Source organism: Herpailurus yagouaroundi, unplaced genomic scaffold, assembly GCF_014898765.1.
Source record: "Herpailurus yagouaroundi ecotype Mexico unplaced genomic scaffold, PumYag 166, whole genome shotgun sequence".
Classification (NCBI taxonomy): domain Eukaryota; kingdom Metazoa; phylum Chordata; class Mammalia; order Carnivora; family Felidae; genus Herpailurus; species Herpailurus yagouaroundi.
In genome coordinates, this window is record NW_024412407.1 from 22483797 (window position 1) to 22505021 (window position 21225).

Genomic DNA, 21225 nt, shown 5'->3' on the forward strand with positions numbered 1-21225 from the left:
GCTGAGAGCCTTCCAAATGCTTTTAAAAGGTTGAAACAAAGAGCAAAATTGGTTAGTAGAGAGTAGCATCAATTCTTCAGGAGTTTCAAAACTAAAGAAATGCTTGCTGAACATAGCAATGCTTTTCAAGAGTTCCCCTGGAATGCCATAATTCCAATCAGCTAACTAGATAGTTGATGTTGGATGACCCACCATTACCTTAAATTATTTTTTTTCAAAACAAGGCTCATAATCTTTCTCTTAAAAAAAATCTGGCCTGCTTTCTTTATCTTTTAATCTTGTTAATGATACTATATTTCTCCCAACATGACAATCATCTTCAACAAATTTCATTCAAATCACATCTGCTACATGAATGGCAGGGGCTGTGTTAGCCATTGTAACATGTCTAGGGCACAAATTCTGCTCTCAGGCAAATGTCTATATAATGCCCCCTATCTAATCAATCACTGAGTCATATAGATTTGTCCTTTGAAAATGTATCTTGTGTTTTCCTCTTGCCTCTTGTTCCTTTTTTCTACTGTCACTGTATCCTCGTATCTGAATCACAGCCATGGTAGTTTGATGTCCCTCTCCCTCCAGGCCACCAACTCCCTGCTTCCCAGAACACAACACTATCTTCAGTTATTTCTTCACCCCAATATCGTTGGTGCCCAATAAATACTTATTAGATTTAATTCAGTCTTCCATTCCCTACATAGATATCTCTGATCAGCCTAAGAACTGTATCCAAAGGCAATGAGAGAGGACCTTCCCTGATGTCAATGTTACTTCATTCATGTGAAACAACTATCAATGATTGCCTACTATTCCCACTGGGTCATCACTGCCCTTGACAGCCTCAGGACACTGGGCTGAGTGGCTCACTCTTTGGATCATTCTGGTATTTTTTAAACTCTTTTTCTTAATCTTTTTTATGGATGCCTTATGCACATAACAATTTCTTAATGTCTTTCATTGTTCAGTGCTAGTCACACATTTAATCCTAATATGTTGCCTTTGCTATTAATTTCATCCCTATACGTCTTGAAATATTGAAAAAGAAATATTAATAAATGGTGATGCTATATATTACTTGAAACACTGAAATGTAATATAATTAATGGTCATTTTCCTGACTAGGGGGAGGGAGAAAGAAACCGGGTATTCAGTATCCAGGCTCCAAAACCAATTCCACTTCAGAAAAACTCTCACTACAGCCTTGCTCTGGTGTGAGTGCGTAGGTCATTGTGAAGGACACAGAATGCCAACTAAATCTCCTCAGAGAAAGAGTTGGGTTTGCTCAGATGGCACAACGGTTCGTAAATATGCTTGTTTTATCTTTATTGAACGGAAGGACAGGCTTTCATACTTCCTGGCTCCCTGAGTTGGTGGAGGTAGAAAACAGAGAAGTTTTTAAAGGGGGTCCTGCTCTTTTCTTTTATAAAGAGAAAAGTGGTAAAAGAGGAGATATAGGCAGAAATTGCTGGAGCAGAACAAGCCACAGTCCCTAGTGTCAGGGGTCCTCTGCGAGCCCCACCGGGCAGTTTCAGTCTTGCAGAGAGCTGGTTTTCACCCTGTCGAGCACTCTGATGTTTCCCTCAATCTTTTCTGAGATTTTTAATATGTAAGTAACATAAACATCATACAGAAAAAAAAAAGAGACAAGAAAAATAACAAAATTGATCACTTTTACTCAATCACTATAAACACTTTCTAGCTTGTTTTTTCCCTCTCATGTATAAGGCATATGTCTCAATAATATTCTAGCCCCCAATATACATTTATTGGATAACTTAATTAATGGACAAATTAAAGGCTAGAATCATACAGGTATACACAAGTTGGTGTTCTGGTTTTTACCCACATTAACTGACGGAAGCCTTTTATTTTTTTGATATTGGTAGATAATCATTGCCTTTATTTTTAGTGGTTTTGAAAATTTTTGTTGAGTGGATATGCCACAATTTACTATTAATACCTATATATTTGGGGAACATTTATATTTTTACAATTTTTCTATTATAGATAACACTGCGATGATGAGCTTATTACACATTTTGTGGGCCACTTCGTTTGGATAGATTCTCTAGATCAGGGGTGAGCAAACGTTTCCTGCAAAGGGCCAGATAGCAAATATTTGCTATACCTTCAACCTTATTTTTGGTTGTTAGTAAAAGAGCAGCTCCTATGGTCTTTGTTTCAGCCACTCACCTCTGCTGAGGTAGTGCAGAAGCAGTTATAATCAATGCACAAATGAATGAGCACGTCTATGTTCAAATCAAACTTTATATATGTGCAATCAAACTTAAATTTTGTCCACTTTTAATGGGTCATGAAATGTCATCTTTTCTGACTTTGTTCCAATCATGTAAAAAATATAAAAACCATCCTTAGCCCATAAGAGGTACAAAAGTAAAAAGCAGCCTAGACATGGCCAGCTGGCCTATAGTTTGCTCTAGAGTCTAGGGATTACTGGGTCAAAGGATGCACGATCAGCCAGGTTTTTGCTGGTAATTTTAACAGTTACCTTCAACTGTATTTCTTGGTTGTTAAACTTCTCATTGGGTCACTTAAATAGGCAGGGTTTTCCTCCTGGATTACATAATTATTAAGACCTACCTTCTGCAGTTTATTACCTCTGGACAGTAACCATTTTCTTAAATCGATTTAGAGTGACAAGGCTGTACGAGGGGTCATCTGCCTTGGCCACCTGAAGCAAGCAAAGCTCTAGTTTAAAAGGTGTCCAGAAGGGGCACTCCAGGATTTCATCATCTAACCTTTATCTTCCCTATTCAAACACATTTCATTCTAATTCTTCAGTTGAGCCTGAGAACACCTGGCCAGCTGCCACCTTCAAACACAAAGACAATTATTAAGGTAATCCCTCTGCATTTCTTTCTCTCTCCTGGGTTGATAATGAGGAACAAGAACTATTTCCTTTTGTGGATTGTGAAACTGAAGAATAAAAATTCCTTTTCTCTGATTGGATGGTAACTCAGAAAAAAAGGAAAACCATGTTCCCTGCCTCTAGGGCTAACTGTCATGATCATAAATTAATATTTATTAAACATCTTCTGGTTGCATTCCACTGTGTGAGGCACAACAGCAATTAGTCCCATTCATTACTGTACATTTTTAAATTTTTTTCAATTTATTAAATTGTATCCTGGATGATTAGATTGCTTCAGGCCATAAGTACAAAATTGAAAATATTAAATTCGGATACATATAACAAAGAGGCAGTTAAAACACAGTGCATTAAAATGTCAGCTTTACAGCTCTTATTCTCAAAATCTAGAAGGGGCAGGTTTACAAGGCATTCTGAAGGCCAGAGGACTTTGTCAGACCAAGAAGGGCAGTGAACTCTCCAGCTCTCTGTAGATGCAGATCAGGGCCCAAGATTTCTGGGAGCTTATCTCATCTCCCAGAGCTTTTCTAAATCACTTCTTTCTTTTAAGATACAAAGAAAGTACACCTACCATTTTTATTCCAACTGGAAGTTAAGGATCTTTCAAATAAAAATACTCAACTCTTCTTTATATTCTCTCCCTTGCTCTAAATATTTTTAAGGGGATTTGTGTATAAACCAGGCAATAAACTAAATACAAAGAAAAGAGTCATTTCTCTTTGTGAGAATGTCAAAGGAGTTAAGGCCAAGGTTACTCATGGCTAAGGGTGACTAATGGATAGAGTGGTATTCCACTGAAATCCGTCCAGGGAGGAGAGTTACAAGGGGATTTGCTCATCTTTATCCTCACAAATGAAAGAAAAATCATATGTGGGTCTAGTAAATATGTGACTTGGTCTAAATCACATGGGGTTGTTAATAAATACTGCAAAGAAAAGAGGTCAATTTGGGGTGCCTGGATGGCTCAGGAAGTTAAGCGTCTGACTCTTGATTTTGGCTCAGGTCATGATCTCATGGTTCATGAGATGGAGCCCGCATCAGGGACTGAGCTTGCTTGAGATTCTGTCTCCTTCTCTCTCTCTGCTCCTCCCCTCCTCAAAATAAATAAATAAACTTTAGTAAAAAAAGAGATCGGGGCGCCTGGGTGGCTCAGTCGGTTGAGTGTCAGACTTCAGCTCAGGTCATGATCTCGTGGTTCGTGAGTTCGAGCCCCGCATCGGGCTCTGGTGCTGACAGCTCCGAGCCTGGAGCCTGCTTCAGATGCTGTCAACCCCTTTCTCTCTGCTCCACCCCTGCTTGTGCTCTGTCTCTTTCTGTCTTTCAAAAATGAGTAAACATTAAAAAAAAATTAAATGCGAACATAATCTTTAAAAAAAAAGAGAGATCCATTCAAAATAGTTTTGACTCTTAAAAACTCTATAGATTTAATAGGAACACACCTAATAAGATGAAATTTAAAGTGACAAATGTAAAAGGATATACCTAAAGTGAAAAGAAAAGTCAACAAAGAACACAAATGCAATATAGGAAAGGACTGGTTAGACCTCCATATCCTAGAAAGGCCGTTTGGGCTGATATTTGACAATGAGCTGAATTAAATCAATAATGGAATGTCACTGGAAGATGAGCCAATATAAATTTAGGATATCTTGATGTCTGCCATCGTGTCATAGGTTTAGGTATATAAAAAAATCATTCTGTGTTAAACCCAAAAAGCATGATTCTGAAACAATGCCTAAGAACCACTTGGAGATGCTTTAAAAGTAAGACGCTAGAACCCATTACTGTAAATATGATAGTAATTTCTTGAGAAGGATCTCAAGAATCTGTGTCTGCAAGCTTGTGCCATGATTCACATGCAGGTTGGTCTCTGGACCACACTTTGAGGAACACTACTCTAGAAAGTGATTAATTCTTTTCAGTCACTGTCTGCAGTTCAAGTACCTATTCTTGGTAGGTGGCATTGCCATGACTTTCAACTGAGTGACCTACTCACTGGGCTTTGTACAGACCGGAGGAATGAGAGTAGCCCCATTCATGCTTAGGCCACCTGCTTCTGTTTTTTATTTCTTTAAAAATATAACTCTTCGTTAAAACAACTGCTTAAATGATATACACTATGATTTTAATATTTCTCTGTCCTCTGAGTTTCTTGAAAGCAGAGACTGGTTTTGTTCACCCTGATGGTCTTAGTGCTGAGCACAAGGGAGCTCAATTATATTTGTTTGTGGGATGTTAGGCACAACGATTTATCAATGTTGTAAGAGATGATATATAGCATATCTGCATTTAAATAAATATAAATCTGTGAGTAACAGAGATTCCCACTTAAAGTCAAGCTTTGTCACTATGAATGGAAAAACTTTCTCTCACTTATTTTTGTGCTTAATATTCACCCAATTCTACCTGCTCTGGCCAAGGGCTTCAGAGCCATTTCAGATTACCTTAACAGTTGGTTACAATTTGCCATAGAGAAGGTACTAATCCCCTTCTTAAGAACAATACTATGTGTCACTCTCCTCCCCACACTTAACCTTTAGTCCATTCAGGTCTAAACTTGCCCTCTATTAAGAAAAGACTGCTCTCAGTATCTCCATGCTGTGATGCCATGACCGTATTTACATTCTAAGTTCCAAAGGGCCCAGGCCTCAGGATTTCTTGTTCTGTTGGTTAGCAGTCTCTCTCTCTCTCTTTCCCTCTCTCCCTCTGTCTATCTTTCTGTCTGTCTGTCTGTCTCTCTCTCTCTCTCTCTCTCTCTCTCACACACACACACACACACACACTGAAGCACACAGTATTTGCTTCTGCCTAATCCTCTTCTTCTAACCTCCTTTGTTCACTCTAGTTAAACATCCTCCTACTCACTTAACTTCATTTGGATGTTACTGTGTATAATTTTTTTCAAATAACATTAACTCATCTTCCCAAGCTCTCAGATCATTTTTGTAGTATCTTCATAGGATTTCTTCTTCTGTCATGAATATTTTACTATTTAAACCAAGCAAAACTCTGGTTATACAGTGGTTGCCTCATAAGGCAATCCTTGTTCACCACTTTTTTTTTAAATTTAAATGTTTTATCATTTTATTTATTTATTTATTTATTTATTTATTTATTTATTTTTGCCTGATTTTATTAATAATTTATTTATTTTCTATGTTTTAATTTACATCCAAGGTAGTTAGCATTAGCGCAACAGTGATTTCAGGAGTAGATTCCTTAATGCTCCTTACCCATTTAGCCCATCCTCCCCTCCCATAACCACTCCAGCAACCCTCTGTTTGTTCTCTGTATTTAAGAGTCTCTTATGTTTTGTCCCCCCTCCCTGTTTTTATACTATTTTTGCTTCCCTTCCCTTATGTTCATCTGTTTTGTATCTTAAAGTCCTCATATGAGTGAAGTCATACGATATTTGTCTTTTTCTGACTAATTTCGCTCAGCATAATACCCTCTAGTTCCATCCATGTAGTTGCAAATGGCAAGATTTCATTCATTTTGATTTCTGAGTAATACCCTTGTTCACCACTTTAAGCTAAGCTTTAGTGAACTGTTGCATAGAGCAAAATATGTACCACCTTTTGAAACCTATTCATTAAAGTAACATGTTTTCAGAAAAAAACATATTCTCTATGAACAATTAATGATATTGGAGCTGTTTCATCCATAGACCAGAATGCTGAGGGATTCGCTTTACTTTTTTCAGCTCCATGAAGGGCTTTTGGGAAAGAGGTGCCTGGTTACCAGTTATCCCTGTCTACAGAGAATAAATAAGAAACTCAGGGCTTAAGCTAAAGCAGGAGAACCACAAGTTTCACAGCAGGAGGAATTCAGCTGCGACCATTGACTGAGGATGAGAATAGCAAGGGGGCTAGAAACTTTGGATTTTTTACTTGCCTAAAAGCAGGACCTGGCTGACAGGTTCTCATGAAGCCCTACTGAACTGGAATAATCATAGAAAGAAAGAACAGCTATATGGATGAATGTGGATGTGATTTTTCTCAAGTTAAAAGAAAAAGGATCTTTTGATGTTGTTTGCATCCAAGATAAACAAATGGGATACCAACGGGTGCTCAAAGAACGAATGAAGTAATGAATGAAAGGACTGGTGAGCATCTGGCTCCATGCTGACAGTGCGGAGGCTGCTTGGGATTCCCTCTCTCTCTCTCTCTCTCTCTCTCTCTCTCTCTCTCTCAAACTAAATAAATAAACTTAAAAAGAAAGAAAGAAAGAAAGAAAGGGCCAGTGTCTGTTACACAGAAGGATGAAAAAGGTGTGGGCAAACTAATACGCACCAAAAACATGCATTTATTCACTCATTCATTCAACAGTATGTACTGGGTACCTACCACATGCCAAATACTGTTCTAGTACTTACAAAAGAATAAAACAAATGTGCTCCTTGTGTAGTTTACATGCTATTAGTGGGACACTAATAATAAATGAAAAATACAGTAAATAAGTAAATCATAAAGTATGTTAAGAAGTGGTAAGTGCTGAGAAGGAAAGATTGCAGATTAAGAGAGATCAGGGTCATTGAGCAGGGGGTGGAGGGGTCTGTCCTAGGTCAAGTGAAAGCAGAGGCCTTAAGGCACAAGGAACTTGATGGATTCAAGGAGCTGCATGGAGGCCATGTGGCTGGAAGGGGGTGAGGGAAGAGAAACAGGAGAGGGGATTAGAGGGAAGGGGGTGTGAATGGATCATGAAGGGCTTGTTCAAGACTTTGAATATTTACTGTGAGTAAATGGGAGCCATGGCAAGGTTTTAGGCAGAGGAGTGACAGGAGATGACTTTAAGTTTAGAATGCTCGCTCAAGCTGCCGTGTTGGGAATAGGTTGAAGAAGGGAAGGGCAGGAACAGAGACACCTTCACAAGGGTCTTGCAGTAAGACGAGAGTTGAGGATGGCTCTGACCGGGGTGGCAGCAGTGGAGGTAGTAAGTGAGCAGGAAGCAGGGTGATGGCAGGTTATAAATAAGGAAGAAAGACAGTTCAAGAGCTGCCACAGAGCAGTTGTACCTATAAAGGAAGAATTCACACATTCCTTTTTTCATCAAGGAAACAAAATAAACCACTGTGTGTTTATATTGTTTACACTGAATATTGCTGCTTGCATAATTTCTCAAAATGACTGACAACATGGGATGAGCACTGGGTGTTGTATGGAAACCAATTTGACAATAAATTTCATATATTGAAAAAAAAATGACTGACAACACCTAATGTAAAGATGCGTTTGCTCCAGCAGCTATTGTAAAATAGAGTAATTTCTCTTACAACCTAATGCACTGATGTTATTTATGTGTTTAGATTACAGTGATTGCTTGAGTCTGCGGACAAAGTAAACTGACTTAAAAAATAAAGTGAAAGCACACCTGAAAGTGAAAGATCATTGGAGGGGCAAAGGTAAACGAGGAATATAGAACAAGTGTCCATTGGTACACAAAATAATTTTTCTGTTTTCTTTACCTTGATCAAATATTGAGTATGGACTGTCTCAGACCAAGACATGTGCTAAGTTGTTGCATTCTCTCTTTCGAAATAGAATTCCCCCTCCCCTCTGCTGCCTGGATCCTCCACCACCTCCTGTTCCATCCCAGGCCAGACCTGGTTTCAGCTTCCCAACCCTTCCACATGTCTCAAACCTCTGTAGCGAGATTTCCTGGCAGTGCTGCAGGGAAGGGCTTCACTCAGAGCTACAGAATCCTCTACAAATATTCATCAGGGGACATATCTCATAGCCACCTCCCTTCAACACTTAGACCCTGACAGAGGGATCTGTTCTCTAGCAAGCAATCGTGAGCAGGGGCAGTCCATTCAGTGAACAGTTACTGTGTTCCAGGCACTGTGCTGGGTACTGAGAATACCACTCAGGGAAGCATCTGTGCTGCGGGCAGGTTTAGAAAATGTGTTTTTCTCATTGAACCATCTGTCTCTTTGTAAATTCTGCCTCCATCTGGGATTCTGTCGTCTGGACGGGAATACTTACAGACTGTGCCTATTCCTGTTTCCACATATTAGCCCTTTCTGTGTTTGTAGACATGACCATCCTCATGAATGGGTACAGAATGGACCCTGCTTCTTCAAACATGAACCACCCTGGAACAGCAACTGAAACCATCCGGATAGACAGAGCCAAAGGTGGTTCAGCTGGGCATGAGCCTCTGCACTGTTCCACCTGCCCCAAGGGATCCCTGCCGGAGGGCATACAACCATCTTGACACCTGGGACACCATAATCCCCCCAGTCTTCCTCTGGTGGCCAATCCCTAGCCTGGTCATGTTGCCTAGGTTTCTGTGCTGCCTAGGCCAGTTTCCTCATTTTAAACACACATTGTTTACAGTATTAGCAAAACTCCTACCTGAAAGCAGAGACTCTAAGGCAGTAGGGTCTTTGGACGCAGAGTTAGCTTTGGGACTTCTCTGCTGTCCTACAAGACCTGTGCCCTAAGCCAGGGCATGTCCCAGCAGGGTCATACCTTTCAGGCCTATTGTCCTCTGTCAGTCTGTCTGTCACACCCCATGGATTGGTTCTGCACTCCAGCTAGCACCACTTCCCTTTCCCATCCATTATGATCTGGCCTGGGATTAGGTAGAGCAGTGGGGCAGAATCGTTTTTCCTGACCCCTAGATAGTCACCTGGCAGCTGTGTCCATGAGAAGTCTTTATTAAAGGCAGTAGAGCAGGGCACCTGGGTGGCTTAGTTGATCAAGTGTCTGACTCTTGATTTCGGCTCAGGTCATGATCTCACGGTTCATGAGAAGGAGCCCCCTGTCAGGCTCTGCACTCACAGTGCAGAGCCTGCTTGGGATTCTCTCTCTCTCTCTCTCTCTCTCTCTCTCTCTCCAAATAAATAAACTTTTTTTTTTTTAAGGCAATAGGGCAAAGGAGAGTGTGGCCCAAACTAGTTCCTGACAATCTATCCTTGCTCCTATCTGTTGAAATGGCCCCAGATACCTTCCTCTATGCCTCTGAGCTTGATCACACTGGATCACACTGGCAGCAGTGGGGGCCAGGCTGGGGGGTCAATATCATGCCCATGGCATGAGAATATCTCACAACCCTTGGCTTTAAAGAGGCTACTGTGTGGCTGTGGGCAAATCAGAGTTGAAGATACAAAAAACCTTGTTCCAATCGTCAGCTTTTAGGGCAGTCCTCCCTGCCGGGATTCCTCAGCTCTGTTTTTTTGGAAACCACCAATTCAGCCTCCTTTAGCCGGGACCTTATCTGTTCTGGTCATAAAAAAGTGCCTTTCAGAGTCAGGGAGCACAGTTAGAAGGGCTTCCTGCAGACCTTGTGATGCCTCTGTCGCTCCGAACCTGAAGGAGCTATGACCAAGCTGCCAAACCTTCTTTATCATGACCCTCTTGTCTGAGGCTATCAGATGTGGCCAGGAAGGTTATGTCTGTTTCCAGAACCTGGGCAGGGTGGGCTCACACATGGCCACATCCTAGGGAGGAGGAGACCCAGAGCAGAAGGGAGAAGGATGTACAAATAGGGGAGAATTAAAAAAGAAATAAGGAAGTCAGAAAAAGGGAGGAAAGAGAGAGAAGGAAAGAAAAGAAAGAAGGACAAAAAAAAGAAGTAAGGGAGGGAAGAAGGAGGGAAGAAAGGAAGGAAGGACAGCAAGGTGGGGAAGATTCTAGAGATCTCCCACATCGAGCTACTAATTAATATACTTCTTGTTTCTTCTGTTGTATTAAAACAAACATGTTTTCCACCTTCTAAAACAAAACCTATTCTCTATTTCTAGTTGTCCTGGATGTGACATTTTGAGCAAAGAAAAAAGATGATCTACCCCTTTAAGATGACCTTATCACAGATCAGAAGGTAGATAATGAGATTTGTGTGCTCTTTCTTGTAAAAATGCCTTGGATCCTGAATAAAATGTGTTAAAAGGCGAAATAAGCTCATTGCCCATCTGCACTCAGGAAATAGCTGTTTTCTTCATGAAGAGCCTTCCATAGTAGTCAAAGGCATTGATTTTTGTCTTGTGATGTGGGGTTGCCATGCTGTTACTGAGCCACTTAGTCTTATCAATAATTGGGGAATATTTATTTTATCCAAGTGGAATGGAGCAGGGGAATAGACAGCCATGAAGTGTCTAGAGACATTCAGCAGTGAACTTCAAAGTCACCGTGACCCTGATTTCTAGTGTCTTCTATTCACCCTAGTCCAGAAGTCGGGGCTGAGAGGTGGCATTCTCCAGATTTCCTTAAAGGAAAAGCAAAATTAGTAATCTGAACAGCTCAAGAGTATCAGCATGGCATTGATAATTGTGAGTATATTCAATATGAATTTCTGTGGGCCAAAATAAGTTGATTCCATTCTAAATGGGCCAAAGTTAATTCACTCGATTTTGCTCAGACACACTTAGGTGTGAAACAAGGACTCCAGGGTCTGGGAGTGAGGGTGTATTTCCCAGCAGTCAGCTTACCTCCATGAATGACATTGAGCTGGTCATCAAAGAACTGCTTTCCAGAGGATCATTGTATCCTGGACAGCAGCAAACAAAAGGGCTCGCAGTAAAATCCCGCAATCACTTTGTGAAGTCAGCATTCACCTTTGTTAATTATTAGCCAATACAAGGTTAAGGTTCTATATAAAGCTGCACCTGGAAAACACTAGCACAACCAAAACCTGCACTAGCAAGACTGAGCCGAATGTCATCCTCATCTGGAAAGTAGGGGTTGTTTTATTAAAAACTAGAGAATTTCTCAAATGATCTACCTGAATAGCACAAAGAGCCCTGCTCAAAAATATTTCCCCCATTATCTGATACCCCAAGTTCGCCATTGGAAATGTATTTCGTTCAGTGATAATGGCGCAGCAGTAAGCACACTAAAGTCAAAGTCAGGCATCAAGACTCTAAAAGTCAGCTACCACAGGCCAGTCCTCACACTCTATGGGCTGCAGTTTCCTTATATGCAAAGTGGTGATAATAAAACCTCTACCAGCTTCAGAGGGTTGTTTTTCATACCCACCTAGGTGTCTCTCTATCCTATATCATAACCATACTTCCTGCCAACCACCGTTAGGGCGTCTTCCTGAGCTACCCTGTATCTATGCCTTTTTTAAATTATTGTTTTCTGTGAAGCACCTGTTGCAGCCAGCAGTATGCCAATTGTCCAGAATCTCTTTCTTGTCACAGCTTGGGGTTTCTCCAAATCACATGTTTCAGCACCATTGAACATTTCATGTGACCACCGATGGAAGAGTTTCTGTTGGCCTTTCTGAGCCACTGGGTTGCTTTGTTTTTCACTCAAAGCCTTTCAGAGGGACCTCTTTGGCCAAAGGAAAAACAGGTGGTGTGAGCCTAATCATCACCCTATGGTCCTCCCTTTCTCATTTCCTTTTTTTGGCTTTCTAGTCATGTTTTATTTGCATTTCTAGCCCACCATTCGAAGGAGATGCCATTTCTGCTCTCTCACACCCACTGTGAGCACTTCCTTTCCCAAGGCAGCTGCTTGAGTGGAAATGCTGTGGGCTTTCTAGTGCTGCTGACAGCGGTTCTAATCCTGGCTCTGGTATTTACCAACTAAGTGATGAACAACGGCTTCTCTGCATTTCTAGCTCCTCATCTGTGTAAATGGAAATCATGCCTATTTCAAAGCATTCTCGGGTGATAAGAGATTATATATATATGTGGCTGAGTCTTCAACATGCTCAATAAATACTAATCTCCTTATTCCTTTATAAATGCTTTCCTCTTTTTATTCTTTGCTGTGTCTTACTTTCATTAGAAGATTCTTTAACATCAAAGTTCTTTGTACCTTTCCTTCCCAATCTTCCTCACTTCCTCAGCCCTTTGGGCACAATTGCTCAATGGTCAAACACATGAGCTTTTGTCTCAGAGACCCCTAGATGCAAACCTCAGATCCCCTTCCTCCTTGCCCCATGACCGTAGTCACCCACTTACCCTGTTCAGTGGAGCCAACCATCATCTCAGAGGTTGCTCTGATTCCATGTGATGGGAGATATAAAAAGCTTGCCATAGTGGGTTTCATGTGTGGTACATAGTCAGTAATGTTAGCTTTATTCTTTGTCCCCCTGATTCATTATTAAATCTTGCTCTTTCCTTTGCATTCATCATGAATGATTTGCCTTCATGTTCTTCTAACCTCAAATTTCCTCTTTCAGATGAACTCTTCCCCCTTCTGCCAAATTACTCTCTCGCCTACACACATATTACAAAACCATTCAAGGGGCATCAGTCTATTATTGTGCCAGAGCACACTTTCTTAAGTGGATTTTTATTCCTTTTGAGGTCTTAAAGTTGTAAGCTCCAGCCATTTAAGGATAAAGCCTGGGCCATTTTATATTGTCAAAGGCTTATCTCTCATTTTGTTTCTCTTCCCACAACACAATACTATCCCCTCTATTTCAGGTACCTGCTTCCGTCCTTTTCTTCTGTGGTCCTCTCTTTCAAATTCATGATTAGCTCTTCTTTAATTTTCACCCCTTTATCTACTGTTTCACCTTCCCCAATCCAGACCAGTAACTCTAACTCATGGTTCACTCGCTAATATATGATCTACCCAATATAAGAAACAGATGTTACCCAGTGGCTTTGCTTTATATGATGAATACACTGGTCATTAGTTTAAAATCAGTCAACGGCCAAGTTCTTCCAATTCATGTTCTTAGAACATGGTTTAGCACTTTTTTTTTTCTCTAAAGAGTAGATATTTAGTGAAGAGTAATTTGATAGAGATTCAGATATAATACCCAGTAAAATTTCCCATCTAACCTAGGTTCCATAGATTGTTTTCTCTGTTATACCATCATGCCCAACTTCCTCACTGCACACCTCGCATCACAGTGCCCCAGCCTCTAGGCCCATCCCTACTTCTGGCCCAAGACCAGCAATGAATCTGCTACTAGATCCAATCCTACTCTGCTGTAGACATACTTCTGTCCCTTAATCTGCTTGCTGATAATATGCAAACAAAAAGCACTCTACAAGAGTCATATCTATAGCTTCCAGTAATTTAACTCATGGTAGGTACCAGGTTCTGAGCTAAAATTACATATCCTATCTCAGTTAATCCTCATAGGAACCCATTTTATTTCTATTTTACAGATTGGAAAACTCAGAGAGGGTAAGTAGCTACCTTTAACCAGTCATTTAACTTGTGTCTGGACCTGAAGCCAGACCTGGCTTTGAAAAAGCCTGCCCTCTTTTTGCTCAGTGCTTCCTTGGGAGGAATTGGTGAAGGAAGGAAGGGAGATTATTCAAAATGTCTGGCCTCTGGAACTGCACAGAACTTCACCAAGGCCTTGCTTTCTAGGATTTCGGATATAAAACATGCAATGGTAAGAAAGACAAGCAATCTATCCTCCAAAAGCCCATAGCAGAATGAAGAAGCTTGGTTTTCCACATCAACAGAGGGTGAGGTGCAGAAAATCTTCAGGAACCCTTCCATCTTTTGACATATCAGGGATCTAAATGAAAAATGAAACATATGGGAATGGGCCTTTCTAAATCACCTTCTTGAACAACTGCTCATGTTTAAGATAGGTGAGCTCAAGATAAGGTTTTGCCATAGATGACGTATCTGCTCTAAATACAACCACTAAAAAAGCAAAGGTTGTAAGTCTTCCTGAGACAATTCTAAGTTATTCCACTAAAGGTAATCATCACTGAGCTTCCTCATTAAGGAGAACAAAGGTGTCCAAGGCGCCGGACTCCCAAGCATCAGGCTGCTTCCAAAATCCCAAGATCATCATTTTGTGTCTGGGCTCATTCATCGCTATGGGTAGAAACTACTAACTCTCACAACTTAGACTTCACTACTGAAGCAGAGCTCAGCCATAGCATTACTGACAATTGAGACCACAGAGACATCAGCTACTTGGCGCTCAGGAAGGACCAGGACTCAGAATTCATAGAAGTCCTGTGGTATGTTACAGGAGTCAAGGAATCCCCCCATCTACATGAAAGGCCATGTTTTTACAATTATGCTGATGACAAGCCTCTTTGATAATTTTTTCTAAAAATAAATCAAAGCTCAGAATGGTGTCACTACCAGTTCTTGTGTTTACTCATTTATACACACATTCATTCAAAAAATACCAGGCACCATTCTAGGTGATGGAACACAGTACTGCACAAATCATTTAAGGTCACTGCTCTCCAGTGGAGGAAACAGGAAAAAAATGCACAGACAAATAAATGCACAAAGTACTTAGTACAACAAACATCTTAATAACAATAATAATAACAATGATAATAGTATCAGCAGTAAACTTATATACTATTTAATATGATCCAGGTAACATTCCAAATAGTTTACACATATTGATTCATTTTATGTTTACAACCCCATGAAGGCAGTATTACAGATACTTCTATTTAACAAATAATAAAACTGAGGCATAAAAAGCTAAGGAATTTGCCTGAATTTGTGAGAATAATGTAATGTGACAGAGAGGTGATGTGGGGAGTTGGGGTAGTTTAGATTAAAAAAGCTAGGTAAGACTCTCCTACAACATTGTATTAGTCAGAGTTCTCCAAAGAAACAGGACCAGCAGGGGCAATGACAGATGGTAGATGATAGATAGATAGATATTTATGATTAGGTATTGGCTCATGCAATTATGAAGGCTGAGAAATCTCATGATCTGCCATCTGCAAGCCAGAGACCCAGAAAAGCCAATGGTATAGTTCAAAGGCCTGAGAGCCAGAAAGCCAGTCCAAGTCTGAAGGCCTGCGAACCAGGAGCCAAAAGCAGGAGAATAATTGATGTCCCGGCTCCAGCAGTCAGGCAAAGATGGAATTCCTCTAGCTTTTCATTCCATTCAGGTCCTGAAAGGATTGGATGATGCCCACTCACATTGGGGAGGGCCATCTGCTTCACTCAGTCAACCAGTTCAAATGCAAATCTCTTTTGGAAACACCCTCACAGACACAGCCAGAAATAATGGCTAACTAGATATCGGGGCATCCCAAGGCCCAGTCAAGTTGACACAAACTTAACTAATGCAAGTCTGTTTCTTGTCAACCTGGCAGCACTCACCTCTTCTTAAACCATACTTAATTTCCCAATAAAGAAAATAACAAGATTATAATTCCACCTAACATGTAACTATCCTGCCTACCACTGAGAACACTCTAACCTCTTCTGAGAAGAGGTGAAGTTTTTGAATGATGTTATTCTTCTCCTTGATATCTTGTACCTTAAATACTGTGATGTAAAATTCATAATACTTAAATACTATGATATAAAGTCAATACATCTTATATTACACAATAAGGGAATAAAAGGAAAGAAAGCAAAAATATTTGACACATACACACATACAAATGTATTCATAAAAAATTAAGGAGGAAATGCTTATTGTAGTAACGTTCCTCATTTCTGCAAATGGTCACACGGTCGTAGCTGCTAACATTCAGTCCATAACATTCCTCAAGGGAAACCAGCCTCTCCTTCATGCAAGGGGCTTTGTCTCCAGTCTGGGAATTGATTAAGGGACCATGACTCTGTTTTTATGGTTCAGGTTAGACTCTGGTTCACTTGACCTAGGACTTTTCTGTTTATACTGACCAAATGAGAATTTAGTAGGCTTCCTATTTATTTGAATTCTTGGAATATCGTGATCAACTAGCGGACTCCATAGGTCTGCATGAGTCACTATTCTGAATGTGTTTGATTTCACTGTCCATTACAGTAGCCATGCTCACCTTGCCCTTGCTATTGAGTGCCGCCACTTGGCCCAGCCACCCTGGGATCCAATTACCCCCATCCTATTCAGGTTTCCCAATTTGGTGGTTGCAGTTCCCACTGTGAGGTCTCACCTACAGGGAGTAATTACAGAGCTCTTGAGGGACGTCAGGACTCCCCTCACAAATGTATTTCTCACAGTACTGGGGGTAAAGTAGGTCTTCTGGACCCTCCGAATGTGGGGAAGGAGGTCTTAAATGACAAATCCAAACTCCCTAACATTCCAACCTCCCTAAGCCTTTCAGTCCTTTCCTCTACATTAAACCAAGGCAGGTTGGGCAATTTCAGTTCACTGTGGGCCACTTTTTGATCTGTGTGTGAGCCAACTAACCAAACAAATTGTTAGAGCCCTTTCTAACTCCCTGACTATAACATTAAATGCAGAGTCTCTGTTAGTGACCCCACCTCAATAAACTTGGCTTGATCCAACCTTATTTGCCTTTCTCCATTATTCTACACTCTTAGTACCCATTCACACACATGTTCCCTGGATTTCTGTCTATATAAATTAGAAAATTCAAAAATTTTTTTAAAAAAATTTTTTAACGTTTATTTATTTTTGATACAGGGAGAGACAGAGCATGAACGGGGGAGGGTCAGAGAGAGAGGGAGACAAAGAATCTGAAACAGGCTCCAGGTTCTGTCAGCACAGAGCCCAATGCGGGGGTCAAACTCACGGACCGTGAGATCATGACCCGAGCCAAAGTTGGATGCTTAACTGACTGAGCCACCTAGGCGCCCCGAAAATTCAAAATTTTTTAAACGTTTATTTATTTTTGAGAGAGAGAGAGAGAGCTAGATGGGGAGGGGCAAAGAGAGAGAGGGAGGCACAGAATCTGAAGTAGGCTCCAGGCTCTGAGCTGTCAGCACAGAGCCTGGCGTGGGTCTCAAACTCATGGACGGTGAGATCATGACATGAGCTGAAGTCAGACACTTAACCAACTGAGCCACCAGGTGCCCCTAAATTAGAAAATTCAAATAGTTCTTTGGGATTGTAGAGTACTTTCTTATGGGTCTCATTTTGTACCTCACCTTTAGGGCCCTACTGAGACTTGAGTCTAGTTATAGGTCTAGAAACAAAAAGGAGTGGTTGAGGTGGGTCCTGAGGAGAAGCAGCAATGTCTTGCATAGCAATTGCTCAGGAAATGCCATTATAGTTTCTCAGACATCACACAGTTAATCCCCTCAGCTGGAAGTGGAAAAGCCAGTACCCCTGGAGGATGCTGTTGTCTCTTGGGGTGAAGAGGCCATTTCTGCAGGGAGCAAGGAAGTTACTTCCAGTGGGGTAGGGAGACCACTTCCATGTAGGGTAGGGAGATCTCTTACACTAGCAAAGAGGACCCATCAGAATTTAGGGGCTCACTGTCCCCAATTTCATCAGGGTCTTCCTCTGTGTCCCCATCCCAACTTATATGATCTGCTTATTTCCCAGTCAATGCCCTCACTTTTACAGTACACACCTTCCAAAGGTGGCAGTTCAACATACGTTGTAATTGCGCCAGTCACAGGATGAGATTCTGCATTGGATTTTCAGCAATCTCAGCCCTGCATCTACTGGAGATAAGGATCTCCTTCAGGGCTCAAACAGAAGCCTTCAGGTCATTTATACAGTGCTTGAGCTGGGAATTCCAAATCTCTGAGCTCATCCTCTTCTTTTGCTACTTTGTTCAGAGACATTAGGAGATGCCCACCACCAATGTCACTATATTCAATAGTTTTCCAAAAATGTTAAAAAGTACCACATACACAATCATTCAACTGCTTGCTTCTTACAAGTGGTTGATTAGTAGTATCCAGTGCAGATATTTTGCAGATCTCTATTATAAGTTCACTCCATGAACTACCAGTGCTCTCTTTACTACTAGAAATAAAGTCATTAATATCATTAAATCTAAACAGATTAGAAAGCCAATTCAACTTACTTTGCTTTTTTGCTCCATTCAGGCCCTTCATGGATTGGATAATGCTTACTCACCTTGGGAAAGGCAATATACTTTGCCCAGTCAACCGTTTCAAAAGCTGATCTCTTTGGAAACACCCACAACATACACACCCAGAAATAATATTTAACCAGATGTCTGGGTATCCTATAGTCCAGTCAAGTTGACAAATAAAATTAACCACCACAAGGATATTTCACTGAAACCTAATGAGAAGGAGTCAGCCCTGGAATGTTGTGAGGAAAAAGCATTCCTAGAAAAGGGAACAAAAGCCAATGTCCTGAGATTCCTATGAAGTAGATATGTTTTAGGAAAAGCAGAAAGCCAGTGTGGCGGCACATAGTGCTTGAGCAGGACAATGGGCAAGATGAAGCTATAAGGGAAGCTACAGGTAGATGATACAGGGTTTTATTGGGCCTGGTAAAAGTTTGAGTTTTCTTCGAAGGACAACGGGGAAACGTTGAAAAGTTTAAGATGGGGAGTGATGTGATGTGATGCACATTTTAAAAATATGATCTGGCTTCCTATAGTCATATAGTCATATGACTATAGACACATTAGTAGTGGAGGCAGAGGGAGCATTTAGGGGGCTATTTGCAGGAACACAACTGAGAGGCGATGTGATGAATAATCTGATGATAGTAGGGAGGTGAGTGATTCAAGATACATTGTAGAGTCAACATAGTTTGCTGTTGGACTGAAGGGGAGTGATAAAGGAATTAAAGAGACCATTTATTAAAAAAAAAAAGAGAGAGATCATTTATGATTACTATGGTTTGGGTCTACCATAGTGTCTTGTGAGAATCAATTGTTAAATTCTTAGGAAGCTTGCAAGCCAGTTGTCCAACATAGCCATTATTAATAATTAAATTATTTAAATTTGTTATTAAGTAAATTTTATTTTTAAAAAAGGTAACAAATACTCAAAACTCATCACTTCCCAATTATTTTACTACATGTTTATTATTTGCAATCTGGAAGTTATTTATGGCTACGTCTCCATTTGCTGGAAATATTACATAATGGGGAGCTACTGCATATCTTTTCTACATTCAGTGACATCACATTGGTAGCTTGAGATCAGCTGTGGTGGCAGCATTTACACCATGGAGATTGCAAATGCTTCATTCAGGGCTTGACTTATTGTGTGGTCGGCTGTCTAGACTTAAGAAAACAATGGGGGAAATGTTAATAACGCAGATCAGATTTAAAAGTATATTGTGTCTGCAGACGTTAAATTTTGAGTAGCAGAAAATATTGAGAAGATAGTCTGCCAGGATTCAAAAGTATTATATGGAGCACCTGGGTGGCTCAGTTGGTTAAGCGTCCAACTTCAGCTCAGGTCATGATTTCGTGGTCCATGGATTCAAGGCCTGTGTTGGGCTCTCTGCTGACAGCTGGGAGCGTTGAACCTGCTTCAGATTCTGTGTCTTCCTCTCTCTCTGCTCCTTCCCTGCTTGTGCTCTGTCTCTCTCTCTTCTCTCAAAAATAAACGTTAAAACAAAAAATTTAAAAGAAAGTATTATCTTATGCAGCACCTCTTCCTCTTCCCTCTTTCCTTCAGTCTTGGAAACAAACATCTCCCAGAAACAATGGTTACATTGCTGCACTGGGTGGGGAAAAAAAAACAAAAACAAAAACAAAACCTAGCTATTTTTTTTTTTTTTTCCATCTTCTACCAGACAGGCGCATACAAGGAAGATTAGATCAGGTACAGACACAATTTTTAAAAAATGTTTATTTTCGTAGCTATGAGTGCAATATGTTATTTGAATTGGCAGTCATACTATAAGGAATTTATAATAGATCCCCTGGGGCCAGAGGGGCACTGTAAGCATGCTGAAGGCTGGATGTTGTCATGCCCAGACAAGTTCGATGCTTGGTGTGAGCTAAACTGCAAGCTGTAAGGGGACAAAGGAGCTTCGTCTGTTTGTTCACAGAGGGGTCCTGAGAACTTTCAATACTGCCTGACACGCACCAAGCATTTAAAAAGTATGTGCTGATGGGGCCCCTGCGTGGCTTAGTTGGTTAAGTGTCCGACTTCGGCTCAGGTCATAATCTCATGGTTTGTGGGTTCGAGACCCACATCAGGCTCTGTGCTGACAGTTCAGAGCCTGGAGCCTGCTTCAGATTCTGTGTCTCCCTCTCTCTCTGCCCCTCTCCCCTCATGCTATGTTTCTCTCTGTCTCTTAAAAAAATAAATATTAAAAAAAAATTTTTTTAATTGTGATAGTGAAACATTTATGTGAAAAAGTATCTCCAGACAGAAGCTTTGAGACCCAATTGAGGATTTTAAAAAGCAGTCATGTGGGTTAACAGCAAGAGAAAAAGTAACACAATGTGTGTGTGACTATTTTTTCATGATTGAGAAGAGATCTAAGAAGGAAATAATGCCAATACTGATCTAAATATCCCAGAATGAACTTTATTCCCTTCATTTTTCCTCCTTGCTCTTTTCTAGCATCTCCAAAAAGATTCAGTAATGTTTGATGGTTTTGCTTGGGTATTTTAACAAAAGCTGATCTCATACTGGCATTATAACATGATTATTTTTCCAAAAAAAAAACCTGTTCAAAAGACTAACAGGGCACTTAAGAGTTCTCTGAGAGAAAGAACAGTCATGGGATTCTTAAAATAATCACTAGATCCTTTATTTCTAAGTTCCACCTGAAAA